At 44.8% G+C, this 15,444-nt stretch overlaps 1 pseudogene; it reads right to left on the reverse strand.

Moving 5' to 3' along the window:
- Positions 1-1,750: 1,750 nt before the first annotated feature.
- On the reverse strand, positions 1,751-1,868 carry LOC126093103 (5S ribosomal RNA; annotated as a pseudogene).
- Positions 1,869-15,444: the final 13,576 nt, after the last annotated feature.

Below are 15,444 nucleotides of genomic sequence, written 5' to 3' on the forward strand. Positions count from 1 at the left end.
CCCTACACTACCCAACGATTCTTTGTTGAGGAGCGGATGAGGGCGCCAGGAATCTTCAAGACGTGAGAACATCGCAGATCACAAATCATCATTGGTTATCGAAGCTGCCTGCGATGCTCATCAGCCAGCCGCGATGGCCGAGCGGTTCTGGGCGCTTCAGTCCAGAACCGCGCGACTGTTACGGTCGCAGGTTCGAATCCTGCCTCGGGCATGGATGTGTGTGATGTCCTTAGGTTAGTTATGCTTAAGTAGTTCTAAGTTGTATGGGACTGATGACCTCACTCCCATAGTGCTCAGAGCCATCTGAACCATTTGATGCTCATCAGAACTACCAGTGCATATATGTAATAATCTGATCTTTAGTTTTAAATCCCACTTGATGGCAGCAGATTTACCGTACCGAAAACCTTCTTCATTCCCATTGTTAAGAGCAAGCCATGTTTCTGTATCCGATTTCATAGCAGTGTCTCCTGGACCTCAGAGTATTCTCTAAATTGTCAGTTACGAATTCATACAATTTTTAATCATTAAAGCCCTACCTTTCCCCTCTTTACCCAGTACACTTTCCTAGTTTTAATGACTTTTTAAATGTGGACGTTGGAAGATCTTGATGACCAACACTTCTCTGCTTGGTAGTTAGGTTGTGTTATATCCTAGGCAGTAATGCCAACCGAGCCCGCTGCCAAAAGGTTGGCAGCACCAAAGTCCGGACGCCGTCTGCGTAAGCAGCGCCAGCGATACAGGAAATCGCCGCAAGTCTGCGCGCGCTACCGCTGGCTTCTGGCTTCTTAAGCGCTGGAGTCGCGAGCGCTAGGACAGTTCTGTATTCGCCGCTCAGTTGTATACTCGCCACCGATTTGTGTACTTGCTAGTCAGTTGTGTGTTCATCGCAGCAGAGTTGTTGTTTGTCGTCAGCCGACGCTGACCTAGCCGCTCCGACTCGAACTAGACAGATTTCTGTAGACACGGAGTTCACTACTGTGTTTCTGTATCTTCGTTAATAAAGATAAGTACCGACTTTTATTTAATCAGAGTGTTTGGGTTTTCATCTTTCTGTTCCCTGTTCCAGCGGACCGGTCGGCCCGCTATTAAAAGTGTGGCGGTGATTTCGTAAGCCGTTTCTACAGCGAAGTGTTTGTCCCTACGAACGCCGCCACAAAAGGTTGGAATATTGTTCTGACCTGAAGTGGTAGCTATAGATAACGCTACTTCGCTGACAGGAAATGCTATGGCGCTGGAGTTCTCGTGGGTTCTGCTACATATATTGATGGAATTGCAGATGTTCCTCTGCGTCGTCTTCTGCTGCGTCGTCTTCTGCTGCGTCACCTGGAAGAAGCTCACTTAGAAAATCTTCCCCCCCCCCCCCCCCACCCGAGTCTCTTCAGCGTTCGCTCGTAGTATCGTCTACATTTCGGAAAAGAAGCACGACCATGGATGCCTTGAGTTCTTCTAAAAGTGTCCAGTTGAACCAAGATAACCAGCTGCAGTTGCTGCAAAAGTTATATTTCGATCGTGATTTTATTGAATAATATTAAACTAAAGGCCGTCCGAACTGACCTCGGAAGGCCCTGCGGTTCCGACCGGCCGCCGTGTCATCCTCATCCTACAGGCGTCACTGGATGCGGAAATGGAGGGTCACGTGGTCAGCACACCGCTCTCCGGGCCGTATGTCAGTTAACGAGAGCGGAGCCGCCACTTCTCTATCAAGTAGCTCCTCAGTTTGCATCACAAGTGCTGAGTGCACCCCTCTTGCCAACAGCGCTCGGCAGACCGGATGGTCACCCATCCCGGTGCTAGCCCAGCCCGACAGCGCTTAAATTCGGTGATCTGACGGGAACCAGTGTTACCACTGCGGCAAGGCCGTTGGCTCATTGAATAATATTAGTCTGTGTTTTTCTCTATCACTTCTAGAGTCGGGAAAGTTGCTTTTGCCCTAGTCCTTTTCAAGAGATCAACCATAAACTTTTCTAACAGTTCCTGATTCGGTTCCCATGCTATAAATCTTTCCGTTTCACTTCATCTTATACTGATTCTGTACACTCGGAAAAAAGCACCTGACGTCTCACAAAAGAATTTCCTGAATGGAACGGAAATCGGTGGATGAGATGTGCACGTACAGACAAAGAAATGACTACAATTTCAGAAAAAATGAATGATTTTTTTTTTCAAGAGAAAAAGCTTCACAAATTCAGCAAATAAGTAAGAGGTTGGACCACCTCAGGCCGTTATGCAAGCAGTTATACGCTTTGGCACTGGCTTTTAACGTAGTTGGATGTCTGCCTGAGGTACAGCGCGACAATTCCGTTCAACTGGAGATCAAGAAAATCCCAAGCTGGTGGGAGGGCCCGATCCATAATGCTCCAAACATTCTCAGTTGGGGTGACTCCTTGTCTTCGTCCTTGCCAAACCCTATATTGGCAAGCAATTTCGCCAGATTTCTCCCCATTCAAGGATGTTTGGACCATTATGAGCAGGGCTTTCCAACCAGCTCGGAATTTTACGATGCTACGCACCAATTAAGGAAAGGCAAACCTACGTTTCTAGCATTTGTAGACTTAGAGAAAGCTTTTGACAATGTTGACTGGAATACTCTCTTTCAAATTCTAAAGGTGGCAGGGGTAAAATACAGGGAGCGAAAGGCTATTTACAATTTGTACAGAAACCAGATGGCAGTTATAAGAGTCGAGGGACATGAAAGGGAAGCAGTGGTTGGGAAGGAGTAAGACAGGGTTGTAGCCTCTCCCCGATGTTATTCAATCTGTATATTGAGCAAGCAGTAAAGGAAACAAAAGAAAAATTCGGAGTAGGTATTAAAATCCATGGAGAAGAAATAAAAACTTTGAGGTTCGCTGATGACATTGTAATTCTGTCAGAGACAGCAAAGGACTTGGAAGAGCAGTTGAACGGAATGGATGGTGTCTTGAAAGGAGGATATAAGATGAACATCAACAAAAGCAAAACGAGGATAATGGAATGTAATCGAATTAAGTCGGGTGATGTTGAGGGTATTAGATTAGGAAATGAGACACTTAAAGTAGTAAAGGAGTTTTGCTATTTGGGGAGCAAAATAACTGATGATGGTCGAAGTAGAGAGGATATAAAATGTAGACTGGCAATGGCAAGGAAAGCGTTTCTGAAGAAGAGAAATTTGTTAACATCGAGTATAGATTTAAGTGTCAGGAAGTCATTTCTGAAAGTATTTGTATGGAGTGTAGCCATGTATGGAAGTGAAACCTGGACGGTAAACAGTTTGGACAAGAAGAGAATAGAAGCTTTCGAAATGTGGTGCTACAGAAGAATGCTGAAGATTAGATGGGTAGATCACATAACTAATGAGGAAGTATTAAATAGGATTGGGGAGAAGAGAAGTTTGTGGCACAACTTGACCAGAAGAAGCGATCGGTTGAAAGGACATGTTCTGAGGCATCAAGGAATTACCAATTTAGTATTGGAGGGCAGTGTGGAGGGTAAAAATCGTAGGGCGAGACCAAGAGATGAATACACTAAGCAGATTCAGAAGGATGTAGGTTGCAGTAGGTACTGGGAGATGAAGAAGCTTGCACGGGATAGAGTAGCATGGAGAGCTGCATCAAACCAGTCTCAGGACTGAAGACCACAACAACAACAACACGCACCAATTGGACAGAATTTGACACGATATCCCTCAAGAGTACATCCAACAACTCAGTCAATGCCAGGCTGAATAATTGCCTGCGTAAGGGCCAGAGATGGGCCACTCCGTTATTGATTTGCTCAATTTGTGAACCTCTTTCTATTTAATAAATCATCCAATATTTTTGAAAGTGTAATCTTCTTTTTTTTTTAGTGGATAGGTTTTCGGGATCTTTACTGTAAGAAAATGATTCCTGTAAACGAAACTAACATACACCATCTCAATGTTGGATAGGCTACTTTAGGCAATAGAACGTCAGAGTGCGCTTTTTATACACAGAAGCGCCGAAGAAACTTGTATAGGCATGTGTATTCAAATACAGAAATATGTAAATAGGCATAATACGGCGCTGCTGTCGGCAACGCCTATATAACATAACAAGTGCTACAATTAAAAGTTATCAAGATGAAAGTGAGTTTGAACGTGGTGTCATAGTTGGCGCACGAGCGATGGGACACAGCATCCCCGAGGTAGCGATGAAGTAAGGATTTTCAGTACGACCATTTCACGAGTGAACCGTGAAAGTCAGGAGTCCGGTAAAACATCAAATCTCCGACATCTCTGCGACTGGGAAAAGATCCTGCAAGAACAGAACCAACGACGACTGAAGAGCATCGTTCAGAGTGACAAAAGTGCAACCTTTTCGCAAATTGCTGCAGATTTCACTGCTGGGCCATCAACAAGTGTCAGCATGCAAACCATCGATATGGGCTTTCAGAGTCGGAGTCAGCATCAACATTGGACTGTTGATGACTGGAAACATGTTTCCTGGTCGGAAGACTCTCGTTTCAGATTGTATCGAGTGGATGGGCATGTACGAGTGTGGAGACAACCTCATGAATCCGTGGACCTGCACGTCATAAGGTGATTGTTCAAGCTGGTGGAGGCGTGTGCAGTTGGTGTGATATTGAACCCTTGTTATGTCTATATACGAGTCTGAAAGGTAAGCATCCTGTCTGATCGCCTGCATCCATTCATGTCTATTGTGCATTCCGATGGACTTGAGCAATTCCAGCAGGACAATGCGATACCCCACACGTCTAGAACTGCTACAGAGTTTAAACATTTGCGCTGGCCACAAAACTCCCCAGGCATGAAAATTATTGAACGTATCTGTGACGCCTTCCAACGTGCTGTTCAGAAGAGATCTCCAGCCCCTCGAACTCTTACGGATTTATGGACAGCCCTACAGGATTCATGGTGTCAGTTCCCTCCAGTCGAGTGCATGCCATGTCGTGTTGCGGCTTTTCTGCGTGCTTGCCATGTCCCTACACGATACTAGGGGGATGTACAATTTCTTTGGCTCTTCAGTGTACTTAAAATGTTTCCATAGACCCGATAGTCTATCATACACACGAGATCCGTAGAAGGTGTCAGAGTCTAACAAATTTTGATCGTTGGTACTAACTTACCAGTTGTTGATCTAATAGGCATTGTGACATCTGCACTGCTTTCTCCGCCTGCGCTATTGAGACAAATACTCTGCTAATCAATGTATTTAAATATTACCATGTCTAATTCTTCCACCAGGTATCCTTTCAGATACAAAGCATAGACTTGGAGACCCAGCCAATTCAGTACTTGACATACAATGTACGGGTAGCAGCGAGATTTTATCAGTCTTTTTAAAGATTGGTGAATGAAGTGCGTTTGTTTGGCTTACTTAGTCTTAACATGATATCCAGTCGTAACTACGAAGGGTGGATGAGAAAGAGAATGATTCTCTCTTCTCTATCTTGGATGTAGGTGACTTTCACGATGCCGGCCGTTGTGGCCGAGCGATTCTAGGCGCTTCAGTCTGGAACCGCCCGCCCGCTACGGTCGCAGGTTCGAATGCTGCCTTGGGCATGGATGTGTGTGATGTCCTTAAGTTAGTAGAGTTTAGGTAGTTCTAAGTTCTAGGGGACTGATGACCTCAGATGTTAAGTCCCATAGTGCTTAGAGCCATTTGAACCATTTGCCTTTCACGATATATCATTGCAGTGACGTTGTAACATCGTAATATCCTGCATTAAGAAAACCTCTCAGATCAGAAGTATATCTTCCAGGAGTTGTTTCCTGTCCCTGCATGTGGAGTAACTTAAATCTAGATCTACACTCCTGGAAATTGAAATAAGAACACCGTGAATTCATTGTCCCAGGAAGGGGAAACTTTATTGACACATTCCTGGGGTCAGATACATCACATGATCACACTGACAGAACCACAGGCACATAGACACAGGCAACAGAGCATGCACAATGTCGGCACTAGTACAGTGTATATCCACCTTTCGCAGCAATGCAGGCTGCTATTCTCCCATGGAGACGATCGTAGAGATGCTGGATGTAGTCCTGTGGAACGGCTTGCCATGCCATTTCCACCTGGCGCCTCTGTTGGACAAGCGTTCGTGCTGGACGTGCAGACCGCGTGAGACGACGCTTCATCCAGTCCCAAACATGCTCAATGGGGGACAGATCCGGAGATCTTGCTGGCCAGGGTAGTTGACTTACACCTTCTAGAGCACGTTGGGTGGCACGGGATACATGCGGACGTGCATTGTCCTGTTGGAACAGCAAGTTCCCTTGCCGGTCTGGGAATGGTAGAACGATGGGTTCGATGACGGTTTGGATGTACCGTGCACTATTCAGTGTCCCCTCGACGATCACCAGTGGTGTACGGCCAGTGTAGGAGATCGCTCCCCACACCATGATGCCGGGTGTTGGCCCTGTGTGCCTCGGTCGTATGCAGTCCTGATTGTGGCGCTCACCTGCACGGCGCCAAACACGCATACGACCATCATTGGCACCAAGGCAGAAGCGACTCTCATCGCTGAAGACGACACGTCTCCATTCGTCCCTCCATTCACGCCTGTCGCGACACCACTGGAGGCGGGCTGCACGATGTTGGGGCGTGAGCGGAAGACGGCCTAACGGTGTGCGGGACCGTAGCCCAGCTTCATGGAGACGGTTGCGAATGGTCCTCGCCGATACCCCAGGAGCAACAGTGTCCCTAATTTGCTGGGAAGTGGCGGTGCGGTCCCCTACGGCACTGCGTAGGATCCTACGGTCTTGGCGTGCATCCGTGCGTCGCTGCGGTCCGGTCCCAGGTCGACGGGCACGTGCACCTTCCGCCGACCACTGGCGACAACATCGATGTACTGTGGAGACCTCACGCCCCACGTGTTGAGCAATTCGGCGGTACGTCCACCCGGCCTCCCGCATGCCCACTATACGCCCTCGCTCAAAGTCCGTCAACTGCACATACGGTTCACGTCCACGCTGTCGCGGCATGCTACCAGTGTTAAAGACTGCGATGGAGCTCTGTATGCCACGGCAAACTGGCTGACACTGACGGCGGCGGTGCACAAATGCTGCACAGCTAGCGCCATTCGACGGCCAACACCACGGTTCCTGGTGTGTCCGCTGTGCCGTGCGTGTGATCATTGCTTGTACAGCCCTCTCGCAGTGTCCGGAGCAAGTATGGTGGGTCTGACACACCGGTGTCAATGTGTTCTTTTTTTCCATTTCCAGGAGTGTATTTGCCTTCTTACAAAATATACCTTTGTGGCATAGGCCATGCTAAAAATTTACATTTCATAGCGCTTGGTGTGCTTATCTTGTTTAGCACAAGCATTTTATTTCGAAAATTTATATTCTCTGTGTATGCAGAGATATTACAGGGATATGATTGATACAATTAAAGTCGTGAGCAACTCTCCATAGCAACACAGCTGTCAGTTTTAAACGGATGGTCATGACGACGGCACGAGTGTTCCTCCACATGAAAATAATCATGGTTAAATAAGTGATATCCCATACTCCGTGTATGGTTAATTGAGAAAGTTTACACTTAAAGAAATACAACAGCGAGTAGCTATTTTGTAAAATGGTTCAAATGGCTCTGAGCACTATGGATGAGGTCATCAGTCCCCTAGAACTTAGAACTACTCAACCCTAACTAATCTAAGTACATCACACACATCCATGCCCGAGGCAGGATTCGAACCTGCGACCGCAGCGGTCGCGCGGTTCCAGACTGTAGCGCCTAGATCCGCTCGGCCACCCCGGCCGGCTATTTTGTAAAGCTCTAATTTATGTAAGAGCACGTTTACAGCCATGGACAATTTTCATTTTGCGCAATACGTTTAGATCAGCACCATTACAATGGTTCTCTTGGCCGCAATACCTTTGCGCATTTTGTGGTATGGATATAAAAGCGAAAAAGGGGCCCTCAATTACAGAAAAAAGGCAGCTGCTCCATCCAAAATACAGTCAACAAAAACGTTGTAGTAATGAAGATGTAAATGCATTAAACTTGCGCCGGCCGCGGTGGCCGTGCGGTTCTGGCGCTGCAGTCCGGAACCGCGGGACTGTTACGGTCGCAGGTTCGAATCCTGCCTCGGGCATGGGTGTGTGTGGTGTCCTTAGGTTAGTTAGGTTTACGTAGTTCTAAGTTCTAGGGGACTTATGACCTAAGATGTTGAGTCCCATAGTGCTCAGAGCCATTTGAACCAAGCCATTAAACTTGCTGAAGATAGGCGCAGGCCTGTAACGTCATCTTGCTTAAGACAAAGGTATAAAAAAAGTCTTCGAGCGTGTTTCTTCAAGTTGTTTAGTCCAGACCTATTGAGGTCAAACACCATCAGTATGCTTAAATTAATGAAACAAATTTGTTTATAAAAAAGGAACATTATGCCATGTGCTTGCTAATCGTCTGTCTAGCAGTGTAAGCAAATAATGGCAAACTGACTGCTGTCTGTGTCCCTGGCTGTCACACTGGAAAATGAACGGGAAGCATACGTTACAGGCATACTATCATGCGTCACGGACAGTAGAATACCATGCCTGGGAATTCGATTTAACACAACAGCATGCTTTACGTCTGCGGACCGTAATGTTACTGGTCGGCTAAAGACGCTGGTATAAACGCAGACGTGGACATCGATATTAGCGGACATGTCTCCGATGAAGGGTTGTTTTCCGGCTGAAGACATAGAAGGAAATCACAGGGAAATATTGAGCGGAATGAACAATGGTACGGTAGTAACATAGTATCTACCACGATCTTTTTGTGCAGAGAGCACTGCAGAGACTTGGATCTTGACGTCACGTTTCTGTAGACGGAACGAAATTGTACCGCAGACCTTGAGCTGCCGCGTCTGGTGGCACGGGCAGACAATTTCTCGCGGGACAGGTCACGCACGTAAAGGCCAGAGCGCGCTGGCGTTGTGTTATTTCTTCACGAGTCTAGCTAGCTCTGCACAGCTGCGTGGCTGACGAAGACGGACTACCGCCGAATCCACGTATCCGACTAAGTCTAATTTTAACGAAGCGTGATAAACTAAAATGGAGCACTGGCCTACCAACTGAGATACAGATATGTCCCAGCAGACTACAGAAACGACTTCCATTCCAGAAGACCGGTAGTAATATTCTCCGGCTTCAACAGATCTTTGCTGAATTTTTATGGGTGGCTTGCCGTCTGTACGACACGGCATCCCTTCATCGCACATGTGGAATAATTGTGCGTTTTCCTTCAGTTCTGTAAGATGAATCATTCCTCGGTAGAGATAACTGCCCCATCTATACTCGGTGAACTGGCACATGTAAAGACCTCGATATTGTCGAGACATTACAATTTTCTCTTCCTTTCTTTCTCTTCATCTTTGTTGTTTGTTTCACAGTATTTACCAACGAAGGACTCTCACCCATTGATGTGCTTTCTGTTATATCGTGGCTACATGCCCCTTTTGTTCCCACAAATTTTAGAAAATGACGTCTGTGAATCGTAAACACTTTATCTGTATCTAGATGATTCTCTACAATTCAGACTACTTATTGAGCAGTGGCTTCATACAGGGTGTTTCAAAAATGGCTGGTATATTTGAAATGGCTATAAAAACTAAACGAGCAGCGATAGAAATACACCGTTTGTTGCAATAAGCTTGGGACAACAGTACATTTTCAGGCGGACAAACTTTCGAAATTACAGTAGTTACAATTTTCAACAACAGATGGCGCTGCAAGTGATGTGAAAGATATAGAAGACAACGCAGTCTGTGGGTGCGCCATTCTGTACGTCGTCTTTCTGCTGTAAGCGTGTGCTGTTCACAACGTGCAAGTGTGCTGTAGACAACATGGTTTATTCCTTAGAACAGAGGATTTTTCTGGTGTTGGAATTCCACCGCCTAGAACACAGTGTTGTTGCAACAAGACGAAGTTTTCAAATGAGGTTTAATGTAACCAAAGGATCGAAAAGCGATACAATAAAGGATCTGTTTGAAAAATTTCAACGGACTGGGAACGTGACGGATGAACGTGCTGGAAAGGTAGGGCGACCGCGTACGGCAACCACAGAGGGCAACGCGCAGCTAGTGCAGCAGGTGATCCAACAGCGGCCTCGGGTTTCCGTTCGCCGTGTTGCAGCTGCGGTCCAAATGACGCCAACGTCCACGTATCGTCTCATGCGCCAGAGTTTACACCTCTATCCCAACATAATACAAACGCGGCAACCCCTCAGCGCCGCTACCATTGCTGCACGAGAGACATTCGCTAACGATATAGTGCACAGGATTGATGACGGCGATATGCATGTGGGTAGCATTTGGTTTACTGACGAAGCTTATTTTTACCTGGACGTCTTCGTCAATAAACAGAACTGGCGCATATGGGGAACCGAAAAGCCCCATGTTGCAGTCTCAACGTCCCTGCATCCTCAAAAAGTACTGGTCTGGGCTGTCATTTCTTCCAAAGGAATCATTGGCCCATTTTTCAGATCCGAAACGATTACTGCATCACGCTATCTGGACATTCTTCGTGAATTTGTGGCGGTACATACTGCCTTAGACGACACTGCGAACACCTCGTGGTTTATGCAAGATGGTGCCCAGCCACATCGCACGGCCGACGTCTTTAATTTCCTGAATGAATATTTCGATGATCGTGTGATTGCTTTGGGCTATCCGAAACATACAGGAGGCGGCGTGGATTGGCCTCCCTACTCGCCAGACATGAACCCCTGTGACTTCTTTCTGTGGGGACACTTGAAAGACCAGGTGTACCGCCAGAATCCAGAAACAATTGAACAGCTGAAGCAGTACATCTCATCTGCATGTAAAGCCAGACACGTTGTCAAAGGTTTCGGGTAATTTCATTCAGAGACTACGCCATATTATTGCTACGGATGGTGGATATGTGGAAAATATCGTACTATAGAGTTTTCCAGACGGCAGCGCCATCTGTTGTTGAAAATTGTAACTACTGTAATTTCGAAAGTTTGTCTGCCTGAAAATGTACTGTTGTCCCAAGCATATTGCAACAAACGGTGTATTTCTATCGCTGCTAGTTTAGTTTTTATTGCCGTTTCAAATATACCGGTCATTTTTGAAACACCCTGCAGGACTACCTTTATTTCTCGACGCATCCACTCTCGGACAGTTCACGGGAAAAATCAACACCCAAACCTCTTCGTACGAAATCTGATTGCTGTCATTTTATTGCAGTGGTATTTTCTCCCTTGTAGACGATAATCAACAAACTATTATATCATGTTGAGGAGTAAGTCTGAAATTTCGTGAAAAGATGTCGTCGCAACGAGAACGCTTTTTCTTTAGTGATAGTCACTCACCTCCTTCGTGCTAATACAAAACCAGTTGCTCTTCTTAGAACTTTTCCGATGTCCACGACAATCCTGCCTGATATGGTCCTGTAAGGCGCAGTAGTGCTTCAGACGAGGACGAAGAAGCAAAGAAGCATAGTGTAGGCAGTCCTCTTAGTAAATTTGTTGCATCTTCTAAGTATTTTGCCAATACAGCACTGTCTTTGGTTCGCCTTCCTCACAAATTTTCTGTGTGATGGTGTCACTTTCAGTAATTTAGAATTACAATCGCTAGGTATTTATGGGAATCTACAAGGTCTAAAACAGCATTACTTATTGTGTAACCGGTATTTAACGGAATTTCCTTGAACTCTGTGGAGGACCAACAGATCCCATTGTTTGGGTTTAATAGACGCTTCTGACGCCACTATCTCGTCTAATAAGACTTTAATGGACAGTAAACGACGGCATCATTTGCAAACAATGGAAGACGGCTGCTATGATTGTCTCCTGAATGGTCTACACTGATGAGCCGAAACATTAAGACCGCCTGCTTAATAGCTTGTTTGTCCGTCTTTGGAACGAAGTACACGACTGAATCTGCATATCAGGGATCCGACAGTATGTTGGCGGGTTTGTGAAAGTACATGGTGTTAGATGTCTATAGACAGGTCATGTAACTCGCGTATGTAACAGGTAGTTGATTTATGTACGCTGTGATGGCGCTCGATAGCTACCCGGATGGGGTCCATGGAATTTACATCAAGCGAATTTGATCGCCGAGGCATCAACGTGAGTTCACTATTATGCTCCTCAAACCACTGTAGTACGTTATTGGTTCCGAGACGAGTTATATTGCTGAAAGATGACATCGCCGTCGGGGAAGACATCAAGCATCAAGTGATGCAGGTGGAGCGCAGCTGCCAGTGTGTTTTCTGTTACTACCACAGGTCGCGTGACAGTGTAGGAGAAAGTTCCCCTTACCATAACACTGCTGCCACCATCCTGCGTCAGTAGAGCGCTGCGACAGCGTTTTTGCACCAGTTTAGAAGTTTTTAAATTTTACTAAGATATTGCTAAAATTGTTATGAATATCCGATTCAACAGATAACGTTTATTGGAGTATACTTTTGCAAATTACATTGTGAACAGTCTGAATAAGCGTGCTCATATGTCAGCACGTTCATCAAAGCGCATTATCACTTTTTGATTACGTGCGAAAAACGACAGAGAACTAATCAGGTGCTGTATATGGCACACTTGAAGATAGATAGTGTAATTATAATGAGGAACTTTGATGTAGTATGTGAGCACGTGAATGAATGAGTCAATAGATTATGGGACGCGCTGTCTTCGGTTCATCTGAAGAAACTACGAAAGTTACGTCACACAATACCACTAGGCCGTTATTCCAACAACAAATTGGTTTTACCGTTGCACACTTATTAGCCGCCATGGATGGCTTTCTACTTTCAGCTGCCCAAAGAAATGGAACGGCCATTAAAATTAATAAGGTACTACGGGGGAACATTCAACATCAACGGGGTAATCCACATGAGGCCGGCCGAGGTGGCAGAGCGGTTCTAGGCGCTACAGTCTGGAACCACGCGACCGCTACGGTCGCAGGTTCGAATCCTGCCTCGGGCATGGATATGTGTGATGTCCTTAGGTTAGTTAGGTTCAAGTTGTTCTAAGTTCTAGGGGACTGATGACCTCAGATGTTGAGTCCCATAGCGCTCAGAGCCATTTGAACCATTTTTTTCCACATGAGTATCCGGAGTCAATCTCGGAGAACTCTTCGCACCACTAATAAAAAACTAGATGGTCACAGGGCGATTGGAATCAGGGCAGATGGGGGTAAAACGAATATTGTTATGAAGCAGAATGAATACGTAGCGAAAGTATAGGATTTCATTGTAGAAAACATCATTTCTCGCTATAGATTTGATCCGACTGCAAAGTTTTTGGTCCGATTGAAGAAATACATGAAATCTACTTCATCTAATCCACCTGTTTGCAAGAGAGATCTCTCATACCTATGAATCCACAAGCACCCACAATAAGAACAGTTATCAAGTTGTACAAGACAGGTATTCCTGCACGTCCGACCGTCAACGCCAGAAATGTTGTTGGCTATCAGGCAGAAAAGTTATTATTCATCTATATTAACAAGCATTACGTACACCCATCTAGTTTTTCGCAACCGTGCATATCTAATTTCCATTCTAAATGACTTGAACATTCCCACTGTTGCCAACATAGCATCTTTAGACATTAAAAATATGTATACCAATGTACCTATGGACCAAGTGTACAAAGTTATTCATGAAAATGTGCGAACCCATAACAACCGTCGACCTGACGAAATTAATGAAATTCTAAAGTTGCTAGGAATTGTTCTTAATTATAATTACTTCAAGTTTGGTGCCTCATTATCATTCAAAAACAGGGACTAATAACGTGTTCTCCTCTGCCTTACTGCCAGATAAATATTTTTCTATCTAAGTTCGAAAACGATTTTGTGCAAAAACAGCCATCTTCCGTGGTGCAGAAATCCTTTGTTTCGTTACGTCGATGACCGTCTCTTACTGTACAAAGGCCCCAATGAGTTTTGAGGTTCCTTAGCAGACCACCTGAACTCGCAGCAGTGTGGTATTCAATTTACAATCGAATAGAGTATCAATGGCACACTCCCTTACCTTGATTTGTTAACCACGACCGCACGGGATTGGCCGAGCGGTCTAAGGCGCTGCAGTCATGGACTGTGCGGCTGGTCCTGGCGGAGGTTCGAGTCCTCCCTCGGGCATGGGTGTGTGTGTTTGTCCTTAGGATAATGTCGGTTAAGGGGCTCCGGAAAGGCTCAAAATCATGAAAAGTTCAATTTTTACTTTTTTGCGTTTTCTGAATCTGCAGACTATTACCTTTTAATAGATATATAATTTATTCAATTCCGAAGACTACAACTATTTTTAAATTTTTTTTGAAATGTGTTCTACATGGGCGTGACCCACTGTGGCGCTGTTAAACTGCTGTCAAATGGTGTTATTATTAACGTCCGTGTTCATCAGGTACATTTTAGTGATGTGAGATAAAGTATGTGTTGTGGCTAACCTGTGATGGTTCAATATATATCGCTGGTGTGACTGTCGATTGTTTCATGTTTATTTACTCTGTCATTATCTCGAAAATATTCGTAATTAATTCTGTTTCTTGAGTCTCTGTTTTGTTGAAGTATAATAATGAGTAAAAGTAAAGTTATTAGAAATCCTCTGAAGGCTTTTAAGAAAAGGAGAAATGTTGGAAAGCCAAAGGTATGTGTTATTACTGTAAATAATAACATTCTAACATGGTACGAGCGATGCTTGCTTTAGACAAGGAACGCCTTCGGGCTGCAGACAGGGCTGTAAAGAGTCTAGAAATACAAGCAGGAGTAAACAGGAGGAGAACAAGAGGAAGCTGGAGGAGGAGTTTGCAGAGGATGAAGATAATCCATCCTATGGACCTGGAATGCACTAAAAAGTGAATCCAATCTTTGTCGCTCGATTCCCAAAAATTTTATTTTCTCATACTAATTACATGTTTTCTAAGGATCTTCCAAACATATTTGTTTCAAACTTTCAGTAAATGTTACACAGTAGCTTCTGCATAATTTAACACAGCCTTTTTCCAAAAAAACGTATATTTTTGATTATATAAATAAAAATTGCAAAAAAAATGTTGTGAATTTTCATTACAATTGAAAAAAATCATCTTTAATAACTGAACTAAAATTTTGTAAAATCCCTGTGTTAAGTTGTAGCCCATATTCCAATAAATAATCTGTAAAAAGTTCAACTTCCTACCTCAAATACTTTGTGAGGAAAGATGTAATTTATAAGCGTTATTTTAACATTGCAAGTATAGGGCGTTCCGGAGCCCCTTAATTAGTGGGTAAGCTTAGGGACTGATGACCTTAGCAGTTGAGTCCCATAAGATTTCACACACATTTCAACATTTTTTTCCTTAACCACATAAAGAAACAGTACATTTTTTCCTGACATTTACCGGACACCGTCACCCACTGACACCATGCTCCAACGTTCTGTTAATCATCCCACGAAATATAAGAAGGCTGTCTTTCGTTCGCTCGTCATCCGCCTCCATCAAGTCCTCCTAAGCCTCTACCACCCCTCTCCCTACCCCGACCACCACC

The sequence above is a fragment of the Schistocerca cancellata genome, chromosome 7 (genome assembly GCF_023864275.1).
Source record: "Schistocerca cancellata isolate TAMUIC-IGC-003103 chromosome 7, iqSchCanc2.1, whole genome shotgun sequence".
Lineage (NCBI taxonomy): Eukaryota > Metazoa > Arthropoda > Insecta > Orthoptera > Acrididae > Schistocerca > Schistocerca cancellata.